This window comes from Gossypium hirsutum, chromosome D11 (genome assembly GCF_007990345.1).
Source record: "Gossypium hirsutum isolate 1008001.06 chromosome D11, Gossypium_hirsutum_v2.1, whole genome shotgun sequence".
In the NCBI taxonomy this organism is placed as follows: domain Eukaryota; kingdom Viridiplantae; phylum Streptophyta; class Magnoliopsida; order Malvales; family Malvaceae; genus Gossypium; species Gossypium hirsutum.
The window spans coordinates 67,677,370-67,688,677 of record NC_053447.1 but is presented as its reverse complement, the minus strand read 5'-3'; the positions used below and the strand labels follow the sequence as shown (position 1 = coordinate 67,688,677).

Genomic DNA, 11,308 nt, shown 5'->3' with positions numbered 1-11,308 from the left:
AATCCAGAATCTACAACAAAGTCGACTTCTCAAGTCAGTACAAAATTTAGAATAGAGTTGCTTCTTCACCACAATACTCTATCACCAAAAACAGAACTAGAAGAGAAATTAAACCTCTAAAGAAGTATGCTGAGACTGATCTAGTTGCTTATGCTTTAAATGTGGCTGAAGATATAGATGCAAACCAAAGCCATCTAATTATTTTGAGGCGGTTAGCTTTAAAGACTAAAAAAAGTGGATGTTTGCTATGCAATAAGAGATGAAATCACTCCACAAAAACAAAACATGGGATATTGTACTTCCAAAAGGTAAAAAGGTTATTCTTTCTAAACTTGTTGTACATTATGCTAGTGGTCTCCCCTTAACTCTTGAAGTTTTGGGTTCTTTTGTGTGCGGTAGAGATGCTTCTCAGTGGAGAAGTGGAATCAAAGATGATGCGTCTTCTTTTAATTGGGTGGGACCATAGATGATGAGGTTTTTTACACAAATAATACAAAAAAATTAAAAAATACCAAAATAATATAACCATTTTATTATGTACCAAAATGAACAGTAAAAAACCTGGTCGATGGTCTGCCATAGGCGGCACCAAAGGTGCCAGTGGCAGAGGCAGCACCAAAGATGCCATTGCCACAAGCGACACCTGTGCCATGTTTTCCCGATTTTTTGGCCCTTTGTTCGTATTTTTCTTATTTTCGGATTTTATTACTTTCAAAAAATATACTATTTTCATATTTTATTATTTTATATTATTTTAGTACATAAAGTTTGAAATGTATTAATTTAGTGTGTTTTTTTAATATAAATTTAGTAAAAACCCCTTATTTTGGTCATTTGTTCGTATTTTTCTTATTTTCGAATTTTATTACTTTCAAAAAATATACTATTTTTGTATTTTATTATTTTATATTATTTTAGTACATAAAATTAGAAATGTATTAATTTGGTGTTTTTTTTATATAAATTTAGTAAAAACCCCTTATTTTGGGAATTTGTTCGTATTTTTCTTATTTTCGGATTTTATTACTTTCAAAAAATATACTATTTTTGCATTTTATTATTTTATATTATTTTAGTACATAATGTCTAAAATATATTATTTTAGTGTGTTTTATTATAAATTTAGTAAAAAACCTTTATTTTGACCCTTTGTTCGTAATTTTCTTTTTTTCGAATTTTATTACTTTCAGTAAATATACTATTTTCATTTTTTTATTTCTTTTTGTATTTTATTTTGTCATAAAAATATTTTTTCGATATTTTATTTTTAATACTATTTTTGTAAAAAAATATCATTACAACATGCTAAATAAGTTTCATAAAAAATATATCTAATCAACATAAAATACACTTAACAAATAAATTAAATAAAATAATAAAACATAGAATGAACATAACATAAATAATAAAACATAAATAATAACATAAATGATAAAATAATAAGACATAGTATGTACATAACCTAAAAATTAAAATTAAATTATGAATGAATGAAAATATAGATAAATATAAACATATCTTAATATCTATTTTTAATCAAATAATACCTTGCAAAAAAATAAATTTAAAATTAAATCTCAATTAAATCAAAACCAATCACATCATAAACCTTAAACAACAAAAACAAACAAATTGGGGAGCCCCAGGAAAACATGGCACAGGTGCCGCCTGTGGCAGGCCCTCGATAGGTTTTTTACTGTTTGTACCATTTTGGTACATAATAAAATGGTTGTATTACTTTGGTATTTTTTTAAATTTTTTTGTATTATTTGTGTAAAAAACCCTAGATGATGTGATAAAAAGGTCCATAAAATAATTTCTCGATGCAATGTGGGTAATATAAAAATGGCTTCTTCTTTTTCTCTTTGCAAAATAGTTAGATTTTCTCTCTCTTGTTTCTTCATTTTAGAAAACATATAGTTGGGAATTTCACATTTCCATTGAAATTCATCTCAAAAGTGATTTAAGTTAACTCTCTTTTTTTTTAGAACTCCAAAATTTACATGCAAACCATTCTAAAAACTTAGAAATCCCCTACCAGTTGCACTTCCCTCCTCCAGTAAAATGCACTGCTGATTGCCCACAATTCCTTCCATCCACCCATTTTCTTTAAAACCCATACCTTTAATTTCTTAAGCAGTCACATACTTACCATCTTTAACACCTAAAAAACTTTAAAGCCAAGGTTCATTCACCATCATCCCATGTTGATATACTGTAAGGATTAGCCCTTTGCAACACAACTACCACTCATGATCCCTTGCACTAAAATCTCATAAACAAAAATCAGTTGAGACACAATCAGAACTGCACCAAAAGAACAACCATAAAACCCATTTAAATAACAACGCCTTGATTCATTCACCAACCCTTTAAGTCTCAAGAAATCTTGAGATTTGAAAATTTATCAAAATACGACATAAAACATAGTAAAAAAGAGTAACATAAATATACACCATGGATTATTGAGATGTTAGGATTTAAATAACATCTTAAAAGCATATAACATATAAAAGCTACACAAACAGGAAAGGGATCGCTAGATGATATAGAGTCTTAATTCCTCAATAGGAGACTGAGATTGGATCAATGAGCAAACAGTTATCCCATCTTTTGTATTTTTCCCAGCATGTGTGTACTCATCTCCAATCTCGTAAAATTGAGAACTCGTGTAAGAACCGGCCTTGGAACAACTTTGGATATCTGACCAAATATCATTTCCTGGTTGATATCTTTCCCAGCCACTTGCTTCTTCAATTCAGTACATGCTTCTTCTTCTGAAACTGCATGTTCTCTCATGTAGCATTCAAAGCTGATGCACAGTGCCCTCTCTCTTGCTCAAACTATATATTTATATTAGTTTTATTCATCAAATATAACTTATTGAAAATACTCTTGCAAAATTCGGGAAAAAAAGGTACCTTGTGTGAAGTAACATCATTCATGAGACGATCAACAACGGAAGAAGCATCAGTGATTTTAGGGTTCTTAGATGCCCAATTAAAAATCTCAAGTGTCACAAAATCTCCTATTCCAATAAAAGATGTGACGGTTAACATGATATAACCAACAGATAAAACCGCGTTCCTCATATACTCCTCCTTTGTTGGTACAAAGTTTTCATTGTACCATTTGGCCTCCACAAAATAGCATTCACACAATTGTTTAAACTATAAAAAGGAAGAAGAAGAAAAAAAGTCATTACCTTTAGGTCATAATAAATTTTCAAGTTTAGAGTATATAAGTACCCAACTTATAATCCTTCATATATAAATATATATATATATATAAAATGGAATATAATCATGTTAAACATATATGTATATTTAGGGATAATAAAAATGACCCAAATCCATATGTTTCGATCCAACCCTATAAAACATATTTTCTTTTTATGAAAATTAGAGTTTGGGCAGAGATAAGGTTTTACTTAAACTTGCACTATCTTAAAAAATTACCAAAATACCTTTTTAATTTCATAACTAATTTTATATATTTTAATTATAAATTTTTTAAACTTCTATAAGATTTTATAAGATTTTAAATTTTTTATTTTTTAGTTAGATATTTTAAATTTTTATATGATTTTATAATATGCATTTTATTTGATATTGTAAAAAGTAATACAACATAAAAATTATTTAATATTTTTGTGTGAGTTGGGTAAAGTTGAGAAAAAAAAATTTGTTGGATATGAAATTTCAAATAAAATCATGTTTGGAGTGGTGTCAAGGTAGGAGATATAAAGATTGGATGGGGTTAAGGTGAATAGTCCCACTCCACCTTGCTTCATTGCCAACACTACTTGTCATTTTCCTCATATAATATATGAGAAAAGGAGAAAGGGGTTACTAATTTTTACGGCTTATGTAAAATTATTTAAAAAATGAGATAAGGTACGAATGTATAATCTTTCGCATATTTGACATAACATTATTTTCCTTGCTTAATCATTGCCTACTCATTTTCTCCAAAAAGATCTAACAATGGCTTGTAAAATGACTTCATGTATTTTGGGAGTTGATCTATATAATCAGCATCCCACCTGCAAAATCAATTAGAGAAAAGTTCAAAATCAAACATATTGAGTAATGTTTTTTATACATGATTACATGAACTAACTGAATCAACTTTCAAATTTAAAATTGAATCGTGTGAAGTTGCTAACCTCTGAATTGCATTCGAGAGGAGTTGAAGTTCTTCAAGTGTGCCATATGCGTCATATATGTCATCCATTATTGATGTCATGCCCATTGTTTTTGCTAATATCTCCCTAGCAAAAGAGTATTGTGGCTCAAAATCCACTCCCAGTGCCCAAAAGTAAGCTTCTATCAATATATCTCGAACAAAAGGTAGTTTTGTAGGTAAGTCTAAACTTTTCCTCCACCTGAAACAAAACTCAAATTAGCCTAACTATGTTTAGTTCATCATTAGGTATCAATTAGTCCTTTTAAATTAGGATAAACAATTAATATTGAATGTTGAAGGAGTAATATATTGCCTTGAAATCCTTGTGTGAAATTTGTAACAAGTTGAAATCCAACTCTGCAAACTTCAACAGTGTTTTGTTATGTGAAGCATCGTCTCGGTAAATGGAAATGAATCGCCTAGCCTCCAACCTTGGCAAGCCCTTGCGGATGGGTTGTAGAACGTGGGAGACTAAGGCTGAAAGGGGATATTCGATAGCGCCAGCAGCTTTGGCTAAACCTAGATGAGTGGTGGTGAAACCAAGAGCTTCTTCAAGTATATCTTCCCCATGCACACGTAAATGTGAAGCTTCATATAATTCTAGTAAGCCTTTCACATCACTTGTTAAGGACATGTTAAAGTTTCCTTCATCATCTTTGTACTTGTTGAACCATTCTACTCAACCCATTAAGATATTATTATATTAATCATTGTAATATAGATAAATTAAATGTAAAATTTAAACTCTCGACAACAAAGTTTTGTAGGAAAAACAGAAATATAACACTTTTTTAGGCTTTTAACCAAAACTAGTATGGACTCGACCCACATTCCACGTTAGGTTAATTATTATTTGTGTCAAATTAAAGAGTAAAAATTTGAATATTAAAATATACACTAGATCCCTATATACTTTTACATTTGAAATTTAGTCCTCTATTTTTATTTTTAGGAGCATAATTTTCTAGTTTTTGAATTTAAAAATTCAGGATCGATCGTTACCCTTGTTAAAATTTTTCTATTAAATTCTCTTGCGTGACATTTTTAATTTTCTTTAAAAAAATTCACTTGATAATCACGTAACTCGTTTAGTTGAAAGTCGAAAAATGTCTAGGATTCGCTTAACCAAAAACATAGGTATAATTTCGGTCTAAGGTTTACTGCTATAAATATCACAAACTGGGTCGGTTTTTAAAATTTTAATTTTCTACTGGGCAAGAAAACCATTTTCAAATTAGATTTCTTTTCCAACAATTAGGGTTCACTTTGTAATTTTTGAAAAGAGTACAAACTTTTAACTGAGCTAGGCTCCACAGACGTAGAGTAACTGAATTGCGTAATATATTCGCTTGTTTTTCTGTTTTTCTCGTTTAGTGCCTAAAGAAGTGGCCACCAACTTAGGCACCAATTTCTTAGTGTTCTGTCTCTATTAGCAATGCACTTCTTGCTAGCAATAGTAAATTTTTTCAAAACCATTTACATTTTCATTTCTTTATTAATACTTCATTAAATTTTGTTTTTCAAAAAAGTAGTTTTTTATACGGATGAGGATGAAATTAAATTTTGACGTCAACTGAAAATTATTTTTTGATATGATGCCTAGAACTATTTATATTCTCTTCTTAACCCTTAAAGAGGAGGATGACACGCTTCAGCTTGCTTGAACTCACATCCTCCTACACTGGCAACAATGTCAATATCAACTTAAAACTTGAATACAAATTATTTATCACTTCACTTATGATTGACTTACATATAAAAATTGTTTTGTTTATAGTTTAGTTATATTTTTAATTGATTGAATTAATTTGGTATAATGACATATTTAGGCTTCCAACATTACAAAAAAAAAACCAAATCTTTTTAGCCCTCTATTTAATTTTCTAATCACCCAAACTGGATGAATTTTTTAATCAAACATTTAATTTGTTGTCGTGGACATACATGTGGATGTCAAATCAATAATTAAATATTTAATTTTTAATTTTTAAAATTTTATAATATATTTTTTATTTTTACAAAATTTTTAAATAATCTCAATAACTTTCTTCTTTTTTTAAATTTAAAAAATAATTAATAAGGCACTATGCGATTTGATTTTTACCGAATCCTACTGTTCAATTTCCAGATGTATAGGTAAATGTAGGATTTTCACATGCTGAGAAAGTTGTATAAATACGTCAACATAGGAGCTCTTTGCCTCACACCACTTCATCTCATTTCGTAGGGTTTCCAACATACATAGTTACTAGCTAACGAAATGTCTTCATCAAAGCTTCCTTCTTCAATTCATGGATCCATGTCCAACCAGAAGCGTCCTAACTAAATACCTTTATTTTATAATCAGCTATTAATCATGCCATGTCTAATATATTGTTTAACTTAAATCACGTATATACAAGTGTGTGCACATGAGCAAATATGTTTCATGTTTGTATTGATTTCGTATTGTGTAACATCTGATATAGTTTAGTTCATGGAAATCTTGTCCTACATTACAATTCTACAGAACATTGATGCTACAACTAAACTATAACATGAAGAATTGAAAGAAGAAGGAGGATGATTAAGGTAGTGATGGATGATGAGTTACTCTACAAACTGCGTTTAATTGATACAATCAAACGGTTGGGTGTGAGTTACACAAAAAAGCGATGTGTTTTCTGCATTTAAGTCTTGAAAAACTATGATTGAAAAACAGACGGGAAAACAAATAAAATACATCCGCAAAGACAATGGCTCAGAGTTCTGTTTTGATGAGTTTAATTAACTATGTAAGTCAAAAGGGATCGTGAGACACTTGATAGTTTGTCATACTCCACAGCAAAATAGCATTGCAGAACAAATGAACAAAATGGTCATGGAGAAGGTTCGATGTATGTTGTCAAATGCCAACTTACCAAAGTCGTTTTGGGCCAAAGCAACCTCTACTGCATGTTTTTTTGATCAATCGATCTCCATTCGTTTCCATTGAGAAAAGGACTCCACAAGAGGTATGGCTTGGTAATCCTGCTAATTATTCTGACTTAAAGATCTTTAGGTGTCGTACGTATGCTCATGTTAATAATGGAAAATTGGAACCGAGATCCATTAAATGTGTTTTTCTTAATTATAAAGATAGTGTAAAAGGGTATAAGTTATGGTGTCCTAAAAATAGAAATGTTGTGATTAGTAGAGATGTTGTTTTTGATGAAACTACTATGCTACCTAACTTATCTCTTAAAGACTTTTCCAATAAAGAAAATCAAAAGTAGGTGGAGTATCAGATTAATCCAGAATATACAATAGAGTCGACTTCTCAAGCCAGTACAAAAATTCAGAATAAAGTTGCTTCTTCGCTATAATACTTTATTGCCAAAAACAGAACTAGAAGAGAAATTAAACCCCCAAAGAAGTATGCCGAGGCTGATCTAGTTGCTTATGCTTTAAATGTGGCTGAAGATATAGATGCAAACCAATAGCCATCTAATTATTTTGAGGCGGTTAGCTGTGAAAACTTAGAAAATTGGATGTTTACTATGCAAGAAGAGATGGAATCACTCCACAAAAACAAATCATAGGATCTTGTGAAACTTCCTAAAGGTAAAAAGATTGTTCGTTGTAAATGAGTGTTTAAAAAGAATGAAGGGACTCTAAGAGTTGAAGAACCCATATATAAAACAAGGCTTGCTACAAAGGGTTACAGTCAAATTCCAGGAGTGGACTTCACAGATGTGTTCTCCCCAGTTGTGAAGCATAGTTCGATTCAAGCTTTGCTTGGTATTGTGGCCGTGCATGATTTGGAGCTTGAACAGTTAGATGTAAAAACTGCATTTTTGCATAGAGAACTTGAGGATGATACTTACATGCAACAACTAGAGGGTTTTATAGTCTCAGAAAAAGAGGACTATGTTTGCTTGCTAAAAAAGTCCCTTTACAATTTGAAACAGTCACCAAGACAATGGTACAAAAGGTTTGATTTCTTTATGACTTCTCATGATTTCAAAAGAAGTAGCTATGACAGTTGTGTTTACTTTAAGAAAAACAATGATGTTTCTTTTGTGTATCTACTCATTTATGTTGATGATAGGTTGATAGCAGCGAAAGATAAATAAGAGATAAGAAAGGTCAAAGGCCAACTAAGTGAAAGATTTGAGATGAAAGGTTTGAGACCAGCAAAGAAGATACTTGGTATAGAGATTTTTAAAGACAAAAAAAGCAAGTAAATTGTACCTAAGTCAGAAAGGGTATATTGAGAAAGTTCTTTGTAGGTTCAATATGCAGAGTGCTAAGCCTGTTAATACTCCTTTAGCAGCCCATTTCAAACTTTCATCAGCTTTGTCTCCACAATCATATGATGAGATTGAGTACAAGTCACATCTTCTATACCCTAGTGCAGTGAGATCTCTCATGTATGCTATGGTTTGTTCACGTCTAGATTTATCATATGCAATCAGTGAAGTTAGTAGATACATGGCGAATCCTGGTAAAAAATATTGGAAAGAAGTTCAGTGGATTTTAAGATACTTACTAGGTACTACTGATGTTTGTTTACAGTTTGGAAGAACTAGATGTGGAGTCATTGGGTATATTGGTGCTAATTTTGCTGGAGACCTTGATAGAAGAATATCTCTCATGGGTTATGTCTTTACAACCAGAGGTTGTGCAATCAGTTGGAAAGCCACTTTGCAAATTACAATCATTTTGTCTACCACTGAAGCTGAGTATATGGCGATTACTGAGGCTTGTAAAGAAGCTATTTGGTTGAAGGGACTCTTTAGTGAACTCAATGAAGACCTTCAAATCAGTACAGTATTTTGTGACAATCAGAGTGTCATCTTCCTTACAAAAGATCAAATGTTTCATGAGAGAACAAAACACATTGATGTCCGGTATCATTTTGTTCATGATATTATTGCTCGTGGTGATATTGTTGTGAGCAAAATTAATACTCATGAAAATTCTACAGATATGATGACTAAGTCACTTCCTATGCATTGCTTAGACTTGGTTGGTGTTCATTGTTGAAGTTAAACCTTTAATGGGGTTTTATGAAAGAGGTGAAGAACTTGTTCGTTGAGAGTTTGCAATGAAGAACTTGTTCATTGAGAATTCGTGTCAAGGTGGATATTGTTAGAATTGAGTGACTTGAATCCTTATTTAAATAAAATACAATGGTAAAATAAAATAAAAGTAAAATTCATATAGAACTACACTTCTTTTATTTTATTCTAGAATAAGGTTTTTAAACCTTATTAAACTCCATCTATTTGATATTAATTAGAATAAGACATTTCAATCTTACTACACTCTTATTAAAATATGGTTTTACAAGTCTATAAATAGACATAGTCTACTCCTCTTGTATTCATTCGAATTCGGCATAGTGTATTATCTTCTCCTTCTGTGAATTTTTTTCCGAAAGGGTTTCCACGTAAAATCTATGTGTTCTTTATTTTTCTCTCTTTTTCTTTGTGATACATTGTCATTACCAATGTTCTATTTTTACACCTGTATTGACAAAAATATTGAAATCAATCGAGCTAAAACTCAATCGACTATTAATTATTTTTTAGACATACTAATCTATTTTATGCACGTCTTTTATTTGATTTGAAGTATTCATTTTGGACATCTTTACTCAACATAGGATTTGGTAATATTCTTGAAACGTTATAACTAATTCTAAATTTTGTGTATGAACATGTTAAACACTAAACTCATATTCTACACGTATCTCGAATTTGTAGAACATAATTTTTTATACCATTTAAATTTTTATTCATATAATTCATTCTTTTGTACCTGATTGAAACTTGTAAAGTTTAATGGATTTTTTTAATACATTTTATGTTATATGCATAAACTTTTTTTTTTTGCTCAACATTATATGTATGTATAAACTTACATCTATATTTTCTTTGTAGGTTCAACTTTGTAACAAAAATGTGGAGAACGCTCGATTGCTGCTATTTCTCTAAATAGAACACCATTTCATTTTTATTGGGGAATATCACAATTGATACTTGTTTATATATTAAATGTGATATGTTTCCAATTTAGTCTATTAACTATATGTAAGTCGAGCATAGTATTAAACATGAATACTTACTAGGAAAAAAAAAGAAAAAGCATGACAATGTACCATTGGATGTCTGTAATGTGTTTTGGTGTGATTCAATCCCTGCTTTAATAGTATTTAAATAGCTTCCTTTTGTAGCTTATATATAGGTCCTTAGAATTACTTATACGGCTTTAATTCCTGCTAATAGAAGTATCATTTAAACTTGTTTGGACAAAAATTTTCACATTGTGCATTAATGGTTTTATTTGTGTCGCGAACCTCATAGAACACTCATAAATAGTTTGACAAGTGTCTTCTAATGGAACCAACGATATCGCGGACTCACATCTAGTTCATGCCTAGCAAACCCATAGCTAGTCTATGGACCAGTAATTGGTCCTCGTATCACAACCTGATGAACTTTAGAACTATGCACCTCCACTAAGACAAATGAGGACTATGTAGAGACCCAGAGTAATTAATTGCTAGCTGTCCTAACATGTTTCATCCTAAGACATCATATCACCATCACTGCAAAGATATCAAATTAGACTTCCACATCATCAATCTTAGGAAACATAACTAAGTTTGTCCTCACTATAAAAGGGTCATGCAAACAACTCACTTAGGTCCACTCTTACATACTTCTCTCACTAAACCTCTGAACTACCTCCACGAGGCCAAAAATTCCTTCCAACCTTCGCACTCCCTCCTTCATCAAGCCAACATCTTCTTCCTTTTGTTCACCTCACTAGTTAACAATTGGTGCGGTGAGCATGGACAAGCATGAAACATCCAGATCCTGATGATCCTCCTATTATTGAGTTTGACCTTGCCAATGATCAAGTTACAAACCTCATTGGTCAGAGTATCGAAGCAAATATGGAGCAAACTAAGAAATCAAACCAGGATCTAATGCATGTTGGTCAACAATATCCCCCACAAAATTAAAACCAACAAATTTCATACCATCAGTTTTACCAATACTCCTCCATGGTATTATAACCCCAAAAATTAAACACCATGCCGAAGCATCACCAATGGATCAAAGGTTCTAACATAATCAATCTGGTAGTT

At 31.0% G+C, this 11,308-nt stretch overlaps 1 pseudogene; it reads right to left on the bottom strand.

Moving 5' to 3' along the window:
- Nucleotides 1-2,564: 2,564 nt before the first annotated feature.
- LOC107937874 ((-)-germacrene D synthase-like) lies at nucleotides 2,565-10,949 on the bottom strand (annotated as a pseudogene).
- Between the last annotated feature and the right edge of the window lie 359 nt (nucleotides 10,950-11,308).